This window comes from Lissotriton helveticus, chromosome 10 (genome assembly GCF_964261635.1).
Source record: "Lissotriton helveticus chromosome 10, aLisHel1.1, whole genome shotgun sequence".
In the NCBI taxonomy this organism is placed as follows: Eukaryota; Metazoa; Chordata; class Amphibia; order Caudata; family Salamandridae; genus Lissotriton; species Lissotriton helveticus.
In genome coordinates, this window is record NC_136071.1 from 925,556,568 (window position 1) to 925,566,931 (window position 10,364).

Here is a 10,364-nt window from a genome sequence, read left to right on the forward strand (position 1 = left end):
GTCCTTCGCTTTCCAGCTCCTCCACTGTCCACTTCTTTCTTCAAATTGCGCAACTCATTAGGCTTAACTAACTGGCCCGGTGGGGAATCTTGCTTAGACCCATGTAATTGTTCAGAATTTCTCCCCAAGGCTTCTTTTACTAGCTTTGAGGTTTTTTGGAGGCATAATTCCAGGCTCTTCCCCCCAACCTAGAACCAAACACTGCTGTGTGTGCCCTCAACACCAGTTTGTGACCAAGAGCGGATGCAAAGTCCACCCACAGCGTCCAGGTGGGGCGAAATGTCAGAGTGAGTCTAGGAACAATGCTCCTCCTCTGAATTGGCTCAGTCGGCTTGCAGCCCGGCCCGCCCCTGACCTTCTCTGCCTGGAGGTTCTACCCAGTGCCTTCTCACATCTCCTGTCGCCCAGCTGGAGCTCCATGGCCCCCTGGGAAATGCAGCCCATCCGCCAGATTTAGCTCCCCTGCCTCCACCCTCAATCCCCTTGGCCGTGACACAGTCTCAGAGAGAGCAGGTGAGCAGTATTCCTCTGCGGAGGGCCACGTTAACCTAGGGATGCATTCAGGAGCTTAGGGAAAGGGGCTGCCGCAGTGAACTACACCGCCGCCGCCATCTTTCTTCCGTCTCAGAGCATGATGGCCCTACTGCCTAGTGTTCATTAAAGTAAACAATCTCATGGCTGAATTGTTTTCACAAGGAACAATAGTTTCAGATGGTTGACCTTCCTTGTGATCTGGTGGATAGGAAGGTATAAGAGGCAGTAATGAGAACATATGCCGCTGCCATCTTCTCTGTTAGAGCTAATGCATACATGATCTATACAGTTTAATCGCTTTTAAGGGATTTCCAGACTCTAGTGGATCAAAAGCAAGAGTGTGTGGCCTACTCTGCACTGTTAGGCATCTTGGAACAGCAGGTCTAATTTTTGTCAGACTTAATGTTTGACAGCCTTTGTTCTTTGGTAGAGGCTTCAGGATCACCCATTATGTTGCATTGTCACAGGCGAGGGCGCCCTTAAATGGCAGACACCACCAAAAAAGTGTGCTCATGAAGCTACCATTTGGGAGTGCCAAGGAGCATCTAGAAGAAATGGTCAAGAAGTCTGTAGAAAAAAGAAGTGAATGACTGCTGTCTGTTCTTTCTCCAAAGGAAGACATTTGGTTTTGGCTATTGAATGGCCTTTGGTCCAGGTGCTATCAAGGGTTATACCCAGCCCTTTCAAGATAAGGGTCATGCTGTGGGGCCCCTAGTTTCAGCCTGCCGCATCTACCTCTCCTCTCCCTCCCAAGATATGACTACGCCAAAACTTCTGCAGTTGATGGTTCTCTCCTATTCTTTCAAGAGTTGTGGCAACTATCAGTGGGGCTCTCACGGCCTGACAGACTGTCTTGGAGGGTCATCGGATAGAATTTGTTAGCGTACCATACCAGTTTTTCTGGCAGACCTTTCTACTGAGAGATCCTGTCTGGCCTAAAGGCTTTCTAATAGGATTACAGCTCTTGTTGGTGAAATGGTTGATTTGTCCAGTACCCCCCAACAAAGAAGGTATAGGCTACTACTCCATTTTATTCCTGGTATAAAAAGCAACAGGTGACTTCCATCCAGATTAGGACCTCAAGGAGTTAAACCAAGGCAATCCCCACAGACCATACAAGATGGTAGAATTTCGGAAAATATTGTCACTGGCCAAACAAGGAGACTGTCTAACATCAATGGACATGCTGGATGCATACCCCCCAGCGCCTTGGGACCCTCACAGGTATGCAGTGCGCTCTACAAGTGTTGTGATTGATTAATTGATTGATTGATTGATACCGGGCTGTAGGGGAGAGTTGTTACCAATTCCAAGTGCTCCCATTCGGCCTCATCTCAGACCCAAGGATATTTTACCAAACTCTTGGTTCCATTGGTGGGTATTTTACACTCCAAGGGTATTCAGTTACACCTTCCTTGATCACTAGATAATTGCTTTGCCTTCTTTTTTTAAGGTGCAAGAGCACCCTTGTCAGGTTTGCGGCCTTCTTTAGGAGTACAGATTCTTCTTGAATTACAAGACAATAAAGCCTTAATCCATCACAGATCCTCCATTTCTTTTGAGCCCTCTTTCAAATGTCCTTTGAGAGATTTTTTCTTAAATATCTTTCTTTATTAGCATTTTTTATAAGACATACAGGATAGATTGTAACTATTAGAAATGGGGGTCTCTGGTTGGCAATGGTTTGCACCTTGTCCAAGTAGGGACCCATCCTTCTAGTCAGGATAAGGGAGTTACAGTTCTAAAATAACCCTTGCTTACCCCCTTGGTAGCTTAGCATGAGCAGTCAGGCTTATCGCAGAGGCAGTGTGTAAAGCATTTGCACATAACCAACAGTAGAACAGTGTAAGCAATACAAAAGGACACCACACCAGTTTAGAAAAATATCCAATATTTTTATATACTTAAGGCAAGAACAAGAACAATACAAAAAATCCACAATACAGTACTTAGAAATCTTCAGTCATCAAAATAGACTTGAAATAAAGTTCCTTTAAGGTGATAGCTCTGTCTGGGGCTATCACAGTGTCGTGAACAACAACTCCACACAGTTCTGGCTGACTGCTGCGTTGCAGGCCAGCTACGGTGTCAGGAAGACCCACAAAACAGTACCTTTAGAAATGCAGGGCATCAGTGACCTCTCGTTGAGCTCCAAAAGCACGGCGTCCACAGGCATCGGGTCCGAAGGTCAGTGTAGGAGTCATCGGGCCCTTAAAGTCACACGCATTGCTGATCGAACTCCTTGCGGTTGAAGTCAGGAGCGCCGGCGTTGGCAGGCATCAGGTGCTGCGGAGCGAAGTGCAGCCATGCGACGCCCTCAGGTCGCGGTGCAGGCAGCAACTCAGTGGCGGTCATCCAGAGGCATCTGTAAGACCAGAGCTGCGGTGCGAAGTGATGTGGTGCTTGTCGCAGTGCTGGCAGGTCACAGTGCAAGCAGCAGCGTCATTGTTGCTGAAGCGCTGTCGTCGGTTGATGAACTGGAGTTGTTGGCACCGGCATTCGTAGGCCAAGGTTGCAGTGCGGGATGAGGACGGCGCGTTGTGTAGCTAATGAGCGGTGCCCACGAACCATGGTGCAAGCAGCGACATCGATGTCGGCGTGGAGCAGCTTCATTGGGGATACGAGGGCGATGGCGTGAAGAGAGAAGGTGCGGAGTGCGGTGCCCCCAGGTCATGTTGCAAGCAGCGGCTTAGTTGCGGCATTGGTTGAGATCAGTGCTGTGGTGTGGAAATGCGGTGGTGCCCTCTGCTGTGCTTTCAGGACACAGAGTTGGTAGCGGCATCGTAGACGGCGTTGGGTTGCTTTTCTTCTGTTGCAGCACAAAACACACAGTCCCCAGTGCTGATGGCAGAAGAACTTGAAGTCTTTGATGTTACTGAGACTTCTTGAACAGTGGGCAAGCTCTACCTCAAGCCCTTGGAGAAACTCAATAAAGACCTTTGTAGAAAGTTCAATCCTGTCCTTTTACTGCCCAAGACTGAAGCAGCCACTGCAGGCCAACCCAGAAAAGCACACAGTAAAGTGGTAGTTCCTCCTCACAGCTACTCCAGATCTTCTTCTTGGCAGGCTTCTTGGTCCTAAAGAGTTCTAAAGTTCTGGGGTCTGGGCCCCAATATTTATACCACTAAATCATTTGTTCTCTGAAGGCAGAGAGTGTCTGTCCCCAGCCCAAACCAGTTCTGTCCTCAATGGTGCAGCTTCCTGGCAGGGGGTGGGGATGGCAATGTGCAAGGCAGATCAGGCCCATTCAGGTGCAAGGAAATTTCCTCCCACTACTCTAAATGCAGCCAGGTCTATACCACCCTGACCCATAAGGCTCTCTGTAGCCACTGCCCATCTCCAGCCCCTGTCATCCCAAAGCCAGACAGTCAATCCACAACCCCAGAAGAGGCACACAGGATGGCTAAGCAAGAAAATACCTACATTCTAAAAGTGGTATTTTCAAACACAGAATGTAAAAAACCACACAGACATGCTAAACTTTATTTTTCCATATTGTTCCCAGGGATAGTTATGTTTATAAGATGGTATAAACAAACTCCCCAATCTGTCCTACGGGGACAGGCAGCATTGCAATAGGGAAAAACAAAATTCACCACCAGGACATGTCACACACATCAGTATATGTCCTACCTTTAACATACACATCACCCTGTTCGCAGGGGTACGTTGGGCCTACCTTAAGGATGACTGAAATGTTGAAAAAGGGAAGGTTGGGGCCTGGCAAGTAGGTGCACTTGCCAGGTCGACAGGGCAGTTACAAACTGCGCACGGACTCTGTGGTGGCAGGTCTCAGTTACCTTTTTATTGCTATGTCTGTGGGTGGCACAGCCAGTGCTGCAAGTCCACTAGTAACATTTAGTTTACCAGCCCTGGCACTCTCAGTGCACTTTATTAGGGCCTCACCAGTAAATCAAATATGGTAATCACGAAAACACCAATCCATTACATAATTTACAACAGGAGCACTTGCACTTTAACACTGAAAAGGAGTAAGAAAGTGTGCAGAGACACTAAGCCAGCAAAAACAGAGTCAAAAACGGGAGGTCAGAGAGCAAAAAGACAGGGGAAACATGCCAAAAGATACCAAGTCTTAACAGTAACATACATGTTATGTTATCATACCACAACTATTTAGGGGATAAGACCATACCCCAGGCTTTGTCTTGTCACATTTCCAAAAAAGTAATGCAGCATAGTAACCAAACAACACCACCAAAACCAAAACACTGTCTTCAACAGTTGCACCCCCACCCAGTCCCCCTCAGCTTCCATGAAGGTTTAGTGGTTCAGAGCGTGTGAAATAACCTCTATTCATATCATCATTCATTTATCGCCTGTTATAAGTGTTGTAATCCTTTGGGAGCAAACATACCAGGATCTCGTCCTGAGATAATATCTTCGGAGTGACTCCCTTCATCCGCCTGGTCAGGCTGGGAACCTCAGGGGATTCCAGTAATGCTTGCGTCATTGTCCCTCCAAGCAAGGAGGGTATATTATACTTTCTCATCCCTCCTAGTCTGCCTGCTTTGGCCCAGCCTATTCAAGGAAATCTTTCTCCCAGGCCTCCCAAGTAGGGGACCGTGCACTAAGTCAGTGAATTTCTAGATGTCATTTCGCCACTATGAGTCCTAGTAATTTGTAGCGCCTGCTGAGTTTCTTTTTTAAGTTGTTGGGAAGGAGTCCTAGAATGCACTTGATAATTGTGTGCGGGATTTCCTACCCCGTCGCTTGGTTACATTGGGCTAGTATTACGAGACAGTAGCGGGCAATTATCGTGCAGTGCCATATTACATGCAAGAAATTTGCCACCTCGGCTACACAGCGAGGGCAGCTCTGATCTCTGGTGGGGTGGATGGAGTGTAGTGTCTTAGGGGAGAGGTAGGTCATATGGCGCATATTATATTGGATCTGTATGAACCTAGCACAGACCGATAGTTTGTGATCCCCTGCATTGATGTTGGGCCAGTCTTTGGGGGAGATAAGTTTGTCACCTAGGTACTGCTATGTTTTTTCTATGCGTAAGGACTTCTGTTTATCTGCTCGCAGTGCCTGATTTAGGTGTGTGAAAAGTTTGCACCCCTTTCCATTGAGAGCAACGTCACTATTGTGTGTATATGTTCAGAGGCCTTGGGGAACGTCGGCCAAAGTTGTTGCGCCATGGCCACAATCTTGGCATATTGAGGAACTGGCCTGCTCCAAGTGCAAACGTCTCCTTTGCTTCTTGCAGAGGGACACATCTTCCCTCAGTGTAGAGGTCGGACAGCATAATTCACCCTCCAGTCTGTCATCTATCAATCGCCATCAGTTGTGCAATTTGTTCAAAGGGGCGCACTTTCAATTTGTCGAGGTCTGGGGCATACAGTGCACGCTTTATTACTCGTTGTAAGTACGTTCCCATATCCAGCCCATCAGGCGAATCAAATGTGGTAGGGATGAAGACAATACCCCTCCCACATCAGAAGTGCACCAAGCTGATGACTGTCATGTGTGCCTTCTCGCAAGGCCTGTTCCCAGTTGGGTTCCCCATCTAACCGGTGAATAGCATGTTGCATCTGGGCTGCTAAGTAGTATAATTCCAAGTGTTGGACTTCCATTCCACCTTTGTCCCATTCCCTTTTGAGAGCATTGAAACCCATTCTACATCTCCTGCCATTCCAGAGGAGTTCCACACGTAAGGAGTCCAATTCCCAGAACACCACCCAAGGTACTGAGTCCGGGAGCTGTTCCATCGGTAGGCCTCTCAGCTGTCCCATTGGGAATAGAATCGACTTGGCTGCATTGACCCAAAGTCCAGAGAATTCCCAAAATTCTCTCATTACATTAAACAGTGTCGGGCCAGACGTGTACGGTCAATGCAGCTAAAACATGGCATCATCTGCATATAGTGAAACTATATGCTCTGTCTTTCCAAATTGCATGCCCTAGCCACTGAGAGTCTGAGAGCCTGCAAGCCAAGGGCTCCAACGTGAATATGAATATCAGTAGGAATAGCGGGCATCCCTGTCGGGGACCCCGCGGCAGGACAATTTCGGCCGAGACATAGTGTCCTGTGCGCACACGCGCCCATGGGTCCCTATAAAGTAATTTTACCTAGTCGATAAAGTGGCGTCCCAATCCCATTCTCTCTAACATCTGCCTGACATAGTCCCACCATATAATTTCAAACGCCTGCTTAATATCCAAAAGCACAAGTGCATAGTGACCTATGGACAACTCTGGTGGATGTGTAACATGAGCAAGCTGGCAAAGGTTACATAGCGTGTTCTTTTAAGGGATAAAATCTGACTGATCCGCATTAATCAGACTCGGAAGATGATGGAGCGTTCTCTCTGCCAGTACATGTCTAAGAAGTGTTTGATCTGCAGTTAGCATGAAGATTGGGCAATAGGAGTCGAGGTCAAGGGGGTCGGTCTCGTCCTGGCTGCGGGATCACCACTATGATGGCATAGTCATGGAGGCAGAAAGTTTCCCTTTTTCCAGCACCTCTGTGTACACTATCAAAAGCTTGTCTATCAGGGTGTTTGAAAACATTTATAGTATTCCGCAGGAAGGCCATCACCCCCAGTGTCTTAGCAGTTTTCAAGGCAGACTGCACTGCGTAATTCCTTTCTGTTTAGCAGGCCCCCAATGCATCCCTTTCTACCTAGGTATGTCGCTGTAGTGGCAATCCTGCGAGGTAGGCAGTTCTCCACCAAACATGATGGCCCAGCATATACCTTGTGTAGATGTGCTGCAAATAGATCATTAATCACCTGCTGCGTATTCACTACTTGGCCCTCCCAGTCCCTGATTGCCAAAAATGGGCTGTATTAAGGTCTCAGATTGGATCAGTCGCACCAGCAATCGCCTTGTATTGTCCCCTTTCAAATACCAGCATCTCCACCCTGATGTTCAAAAGTTGTCTGTACCAGTCTTCTAAGACGCTGCACTCATGGAGAGCATTCTCTCCAACTCTTCCAGTGCAGCCTCCTGCCGGGTTAAGTCTCTCTCTAGCGTTCAGCATATGCCTATTGTTGGTGCAGGCACCCCCCTCCTTCATGGAGCACCATCTTCATGGCATTCCATTTGACTGCCCTGATACCCACACTCTCCCAGATTCTCTGACAGTGTACCCCTGAAGACATGGTCAGTCAATGCGTCAGCATTAAGTCTCCATAAGGGTATCCTTGGAGCTTGTCACTGTAAGGAATACATGAGCATAAGCTGTGAGTGACCTGAGGTATTCCGGGCATATTAGTGTGCATCCACCGCCCTGTGTGCTGCTACTGCATAAAAACAATAATCAAGGTGGCTGTGCATGTTAGCTGCAGGAGTGTAACAAGAGTAAGTAAGCATGTGCGGGTGTTGCATGCTCCAAAATCTGTCAAGTCTAAACAAGCCTGTACCTGCTTAGGGGCGGAGGTTGCACGGGTTTGATGTCTAGCTTTGGGGACAACCTGTCCAGATGGCCATCTAGAACGCAGTTAAAGTCACCCACCAGGATAATCTCTGCTGTCAGGGAAGCCTGTATAAACCACAGGAGCACAAACCCATCAGCCGTGTTGGGATTGGGGTAAATAATAAAATATAAACATATGGTATCCCAACTGGTATTGTTTAGAGACAGTTACAAAGGATATGTTGAAAACATTATCAGAAAGGAAAAAGGAGACTCATTCATAGTTATAAATGTGCTCATGGCATCATATTTATCCAAAACAGGAAATGGACAGGTTACAGTTATATCAGCACTGTAAACAATTCAATTAAAACAACCCTAATTGTACTTGGTGCTCAAGTGGTGCTAGTGATGTACACGGTGGCGACGCAAGTGACAATGTGATCAGCAAAGACGGCGCAAGGTGACTAGTGCATGAATATATACAGTGAGTAGAAGAAACAATATGGATCCAGCTGAATTGTGATCTTTTTGGTTCTACTTTGGGCTGGCTGTAGTTTTAGATGAACCACATAGTATGTTGCGCCTTGAATTGCTCTGAGTGGTCGACGGCATTTCGATCCTCATGAATTGGGATCTTCTTCAGAACTGGGTTGAGTGATAAGCGGTGTTGATGGCACGGTGTGCGGGGTTAGATGAGGGAAAAGCAGGTCCCTTCGAGTAGGAACTGGGCTCTGAATCAAGGTGACAATCAGGATAATTCATGAAAGTGTTGTCGGGCGGGAGCAAGGTATCGATCCAATCGTGATCTATGGTGGGAGAGAGAATCTGAAGGCCGGGAGTGTGGGGGAGGTAATCTGGGGTCCCGTTGAGTGAGAGCGGGGCTCTGGTCCAACTCGTCAATCAGGGTAAATCTTGGGTAGTCCCGTCGGGCAGGAGTGAGGCATCGATTCAGGTGTGATCGACGGTGGGAGAATGGATATCTCTGAGTCGAGCTGGCCGGTCTGATTCTGATTCAATCCAAGTTGTCAGGGAAGCCTGGGCAGCTGTCAACAGTTTGCTAATTAAACCTCCGTCGTCTGTGTTGGGCACAAATACATTAATGAGGCAGAGTTTGTAGGCATCAAGCGAGCCCTCTATAATTATGTACCTCGCTTCCGCTATCCAAGCCGACTCGGGTGTGTTTAAATGGGACCCCCGGGACCACCCTTATCAAAGCTACTCAGGCATACCCCAAGTAGGACGTGGCATACACCTGCCACCTCCATTTGTTTGTCAGATATTTAATACAGTAGCCCCAAAGGTGGGTCTCCTGAAGGGGCACCACTGCTATGCCATCCCTTTGGAGGCCTGCATGGACTCTAATGCACTTCTCAGGACTATTTAGATCCCTCACATTCCATGCCCTCAACTTGTATTTAGTTCTCAAACTCTCCATGACCGGTTAGTAGATATTGATCCACACTCAATCGTTCGGATAAATGCCTTGAGGCGCCACACATATTGTTCATTGTCCCTGGAAGCTCCCTTTCCCAACAATACAAACCACAACGGAATCCACCAAACCCCCAATTCAAGTAGACGCTCAGAGGGTAGTAAACCTTGCCTCAATTGCCCTCTCATCCCACCTACCCCAACTAAGCTATTAATCAAGCACTAAATAGCAAGTCTGTCGAAACTATCAGGACTCCCACGAGTCGTGAGCCTCAAGAGAGAGCTCAGCATTCCACTTTGGCCTAGCTCCCGGACTGTTCCAAACAAGGAATTTCAAGTACAAAGCCATTGTGGAATCCCAAGTGTCAAGCTTAGTAGTCCTCATAAGAAGAGCTTGGACATTGTTATTGACTCTGTCAAACGTTTGTCTCTGCCTCATCTGAAGGCATTACCTGGGTACCAGAAACCAGCTTTGTAAGCCCAGCATTTCAAGTTTTACTCGTTCCTTTCCATTTCTGTTGCTCTGGGGTTCCTGCACAAGGCACAGTGGGGAGTTGGTGTTATGAGTCTCTAAGAGTTCTGGTTCGATTTGCAGCGTGCCATCCGAGCAGACCAGGATGATTTTCCCCCTTAGTCCAGCCCTGACTTTTTGAATCTCGCCATTCGAGACTCTGATCTTCTCGTTGCAGGTGCACTGATTCCAGCCAGTCTGCTGGTTCATGTTGCAAGTCGTAAAAATGCATCATGCTCTTGTGTTGGACCCAAATCCTGGCTGGGAACATCAAGCTATATTTGATGTTATGATCACACATTTGTTTTTTGACCTGCAAAAAGTTTTTGCAGAGGTCCTAGACTTTCCGCTTGTAGTCAGGAAAGTTTTGTATATTTTTTTCTTCATAGCGTGGGGGGCTGCAGACACAGACATGCTGTAGGATTGCATCTCTGTCACCATGGTTGAACATACAGGCTATGAGCGCCCTAGGTGGCCCTCGGTTAAGATGCGGGAATCAATGCC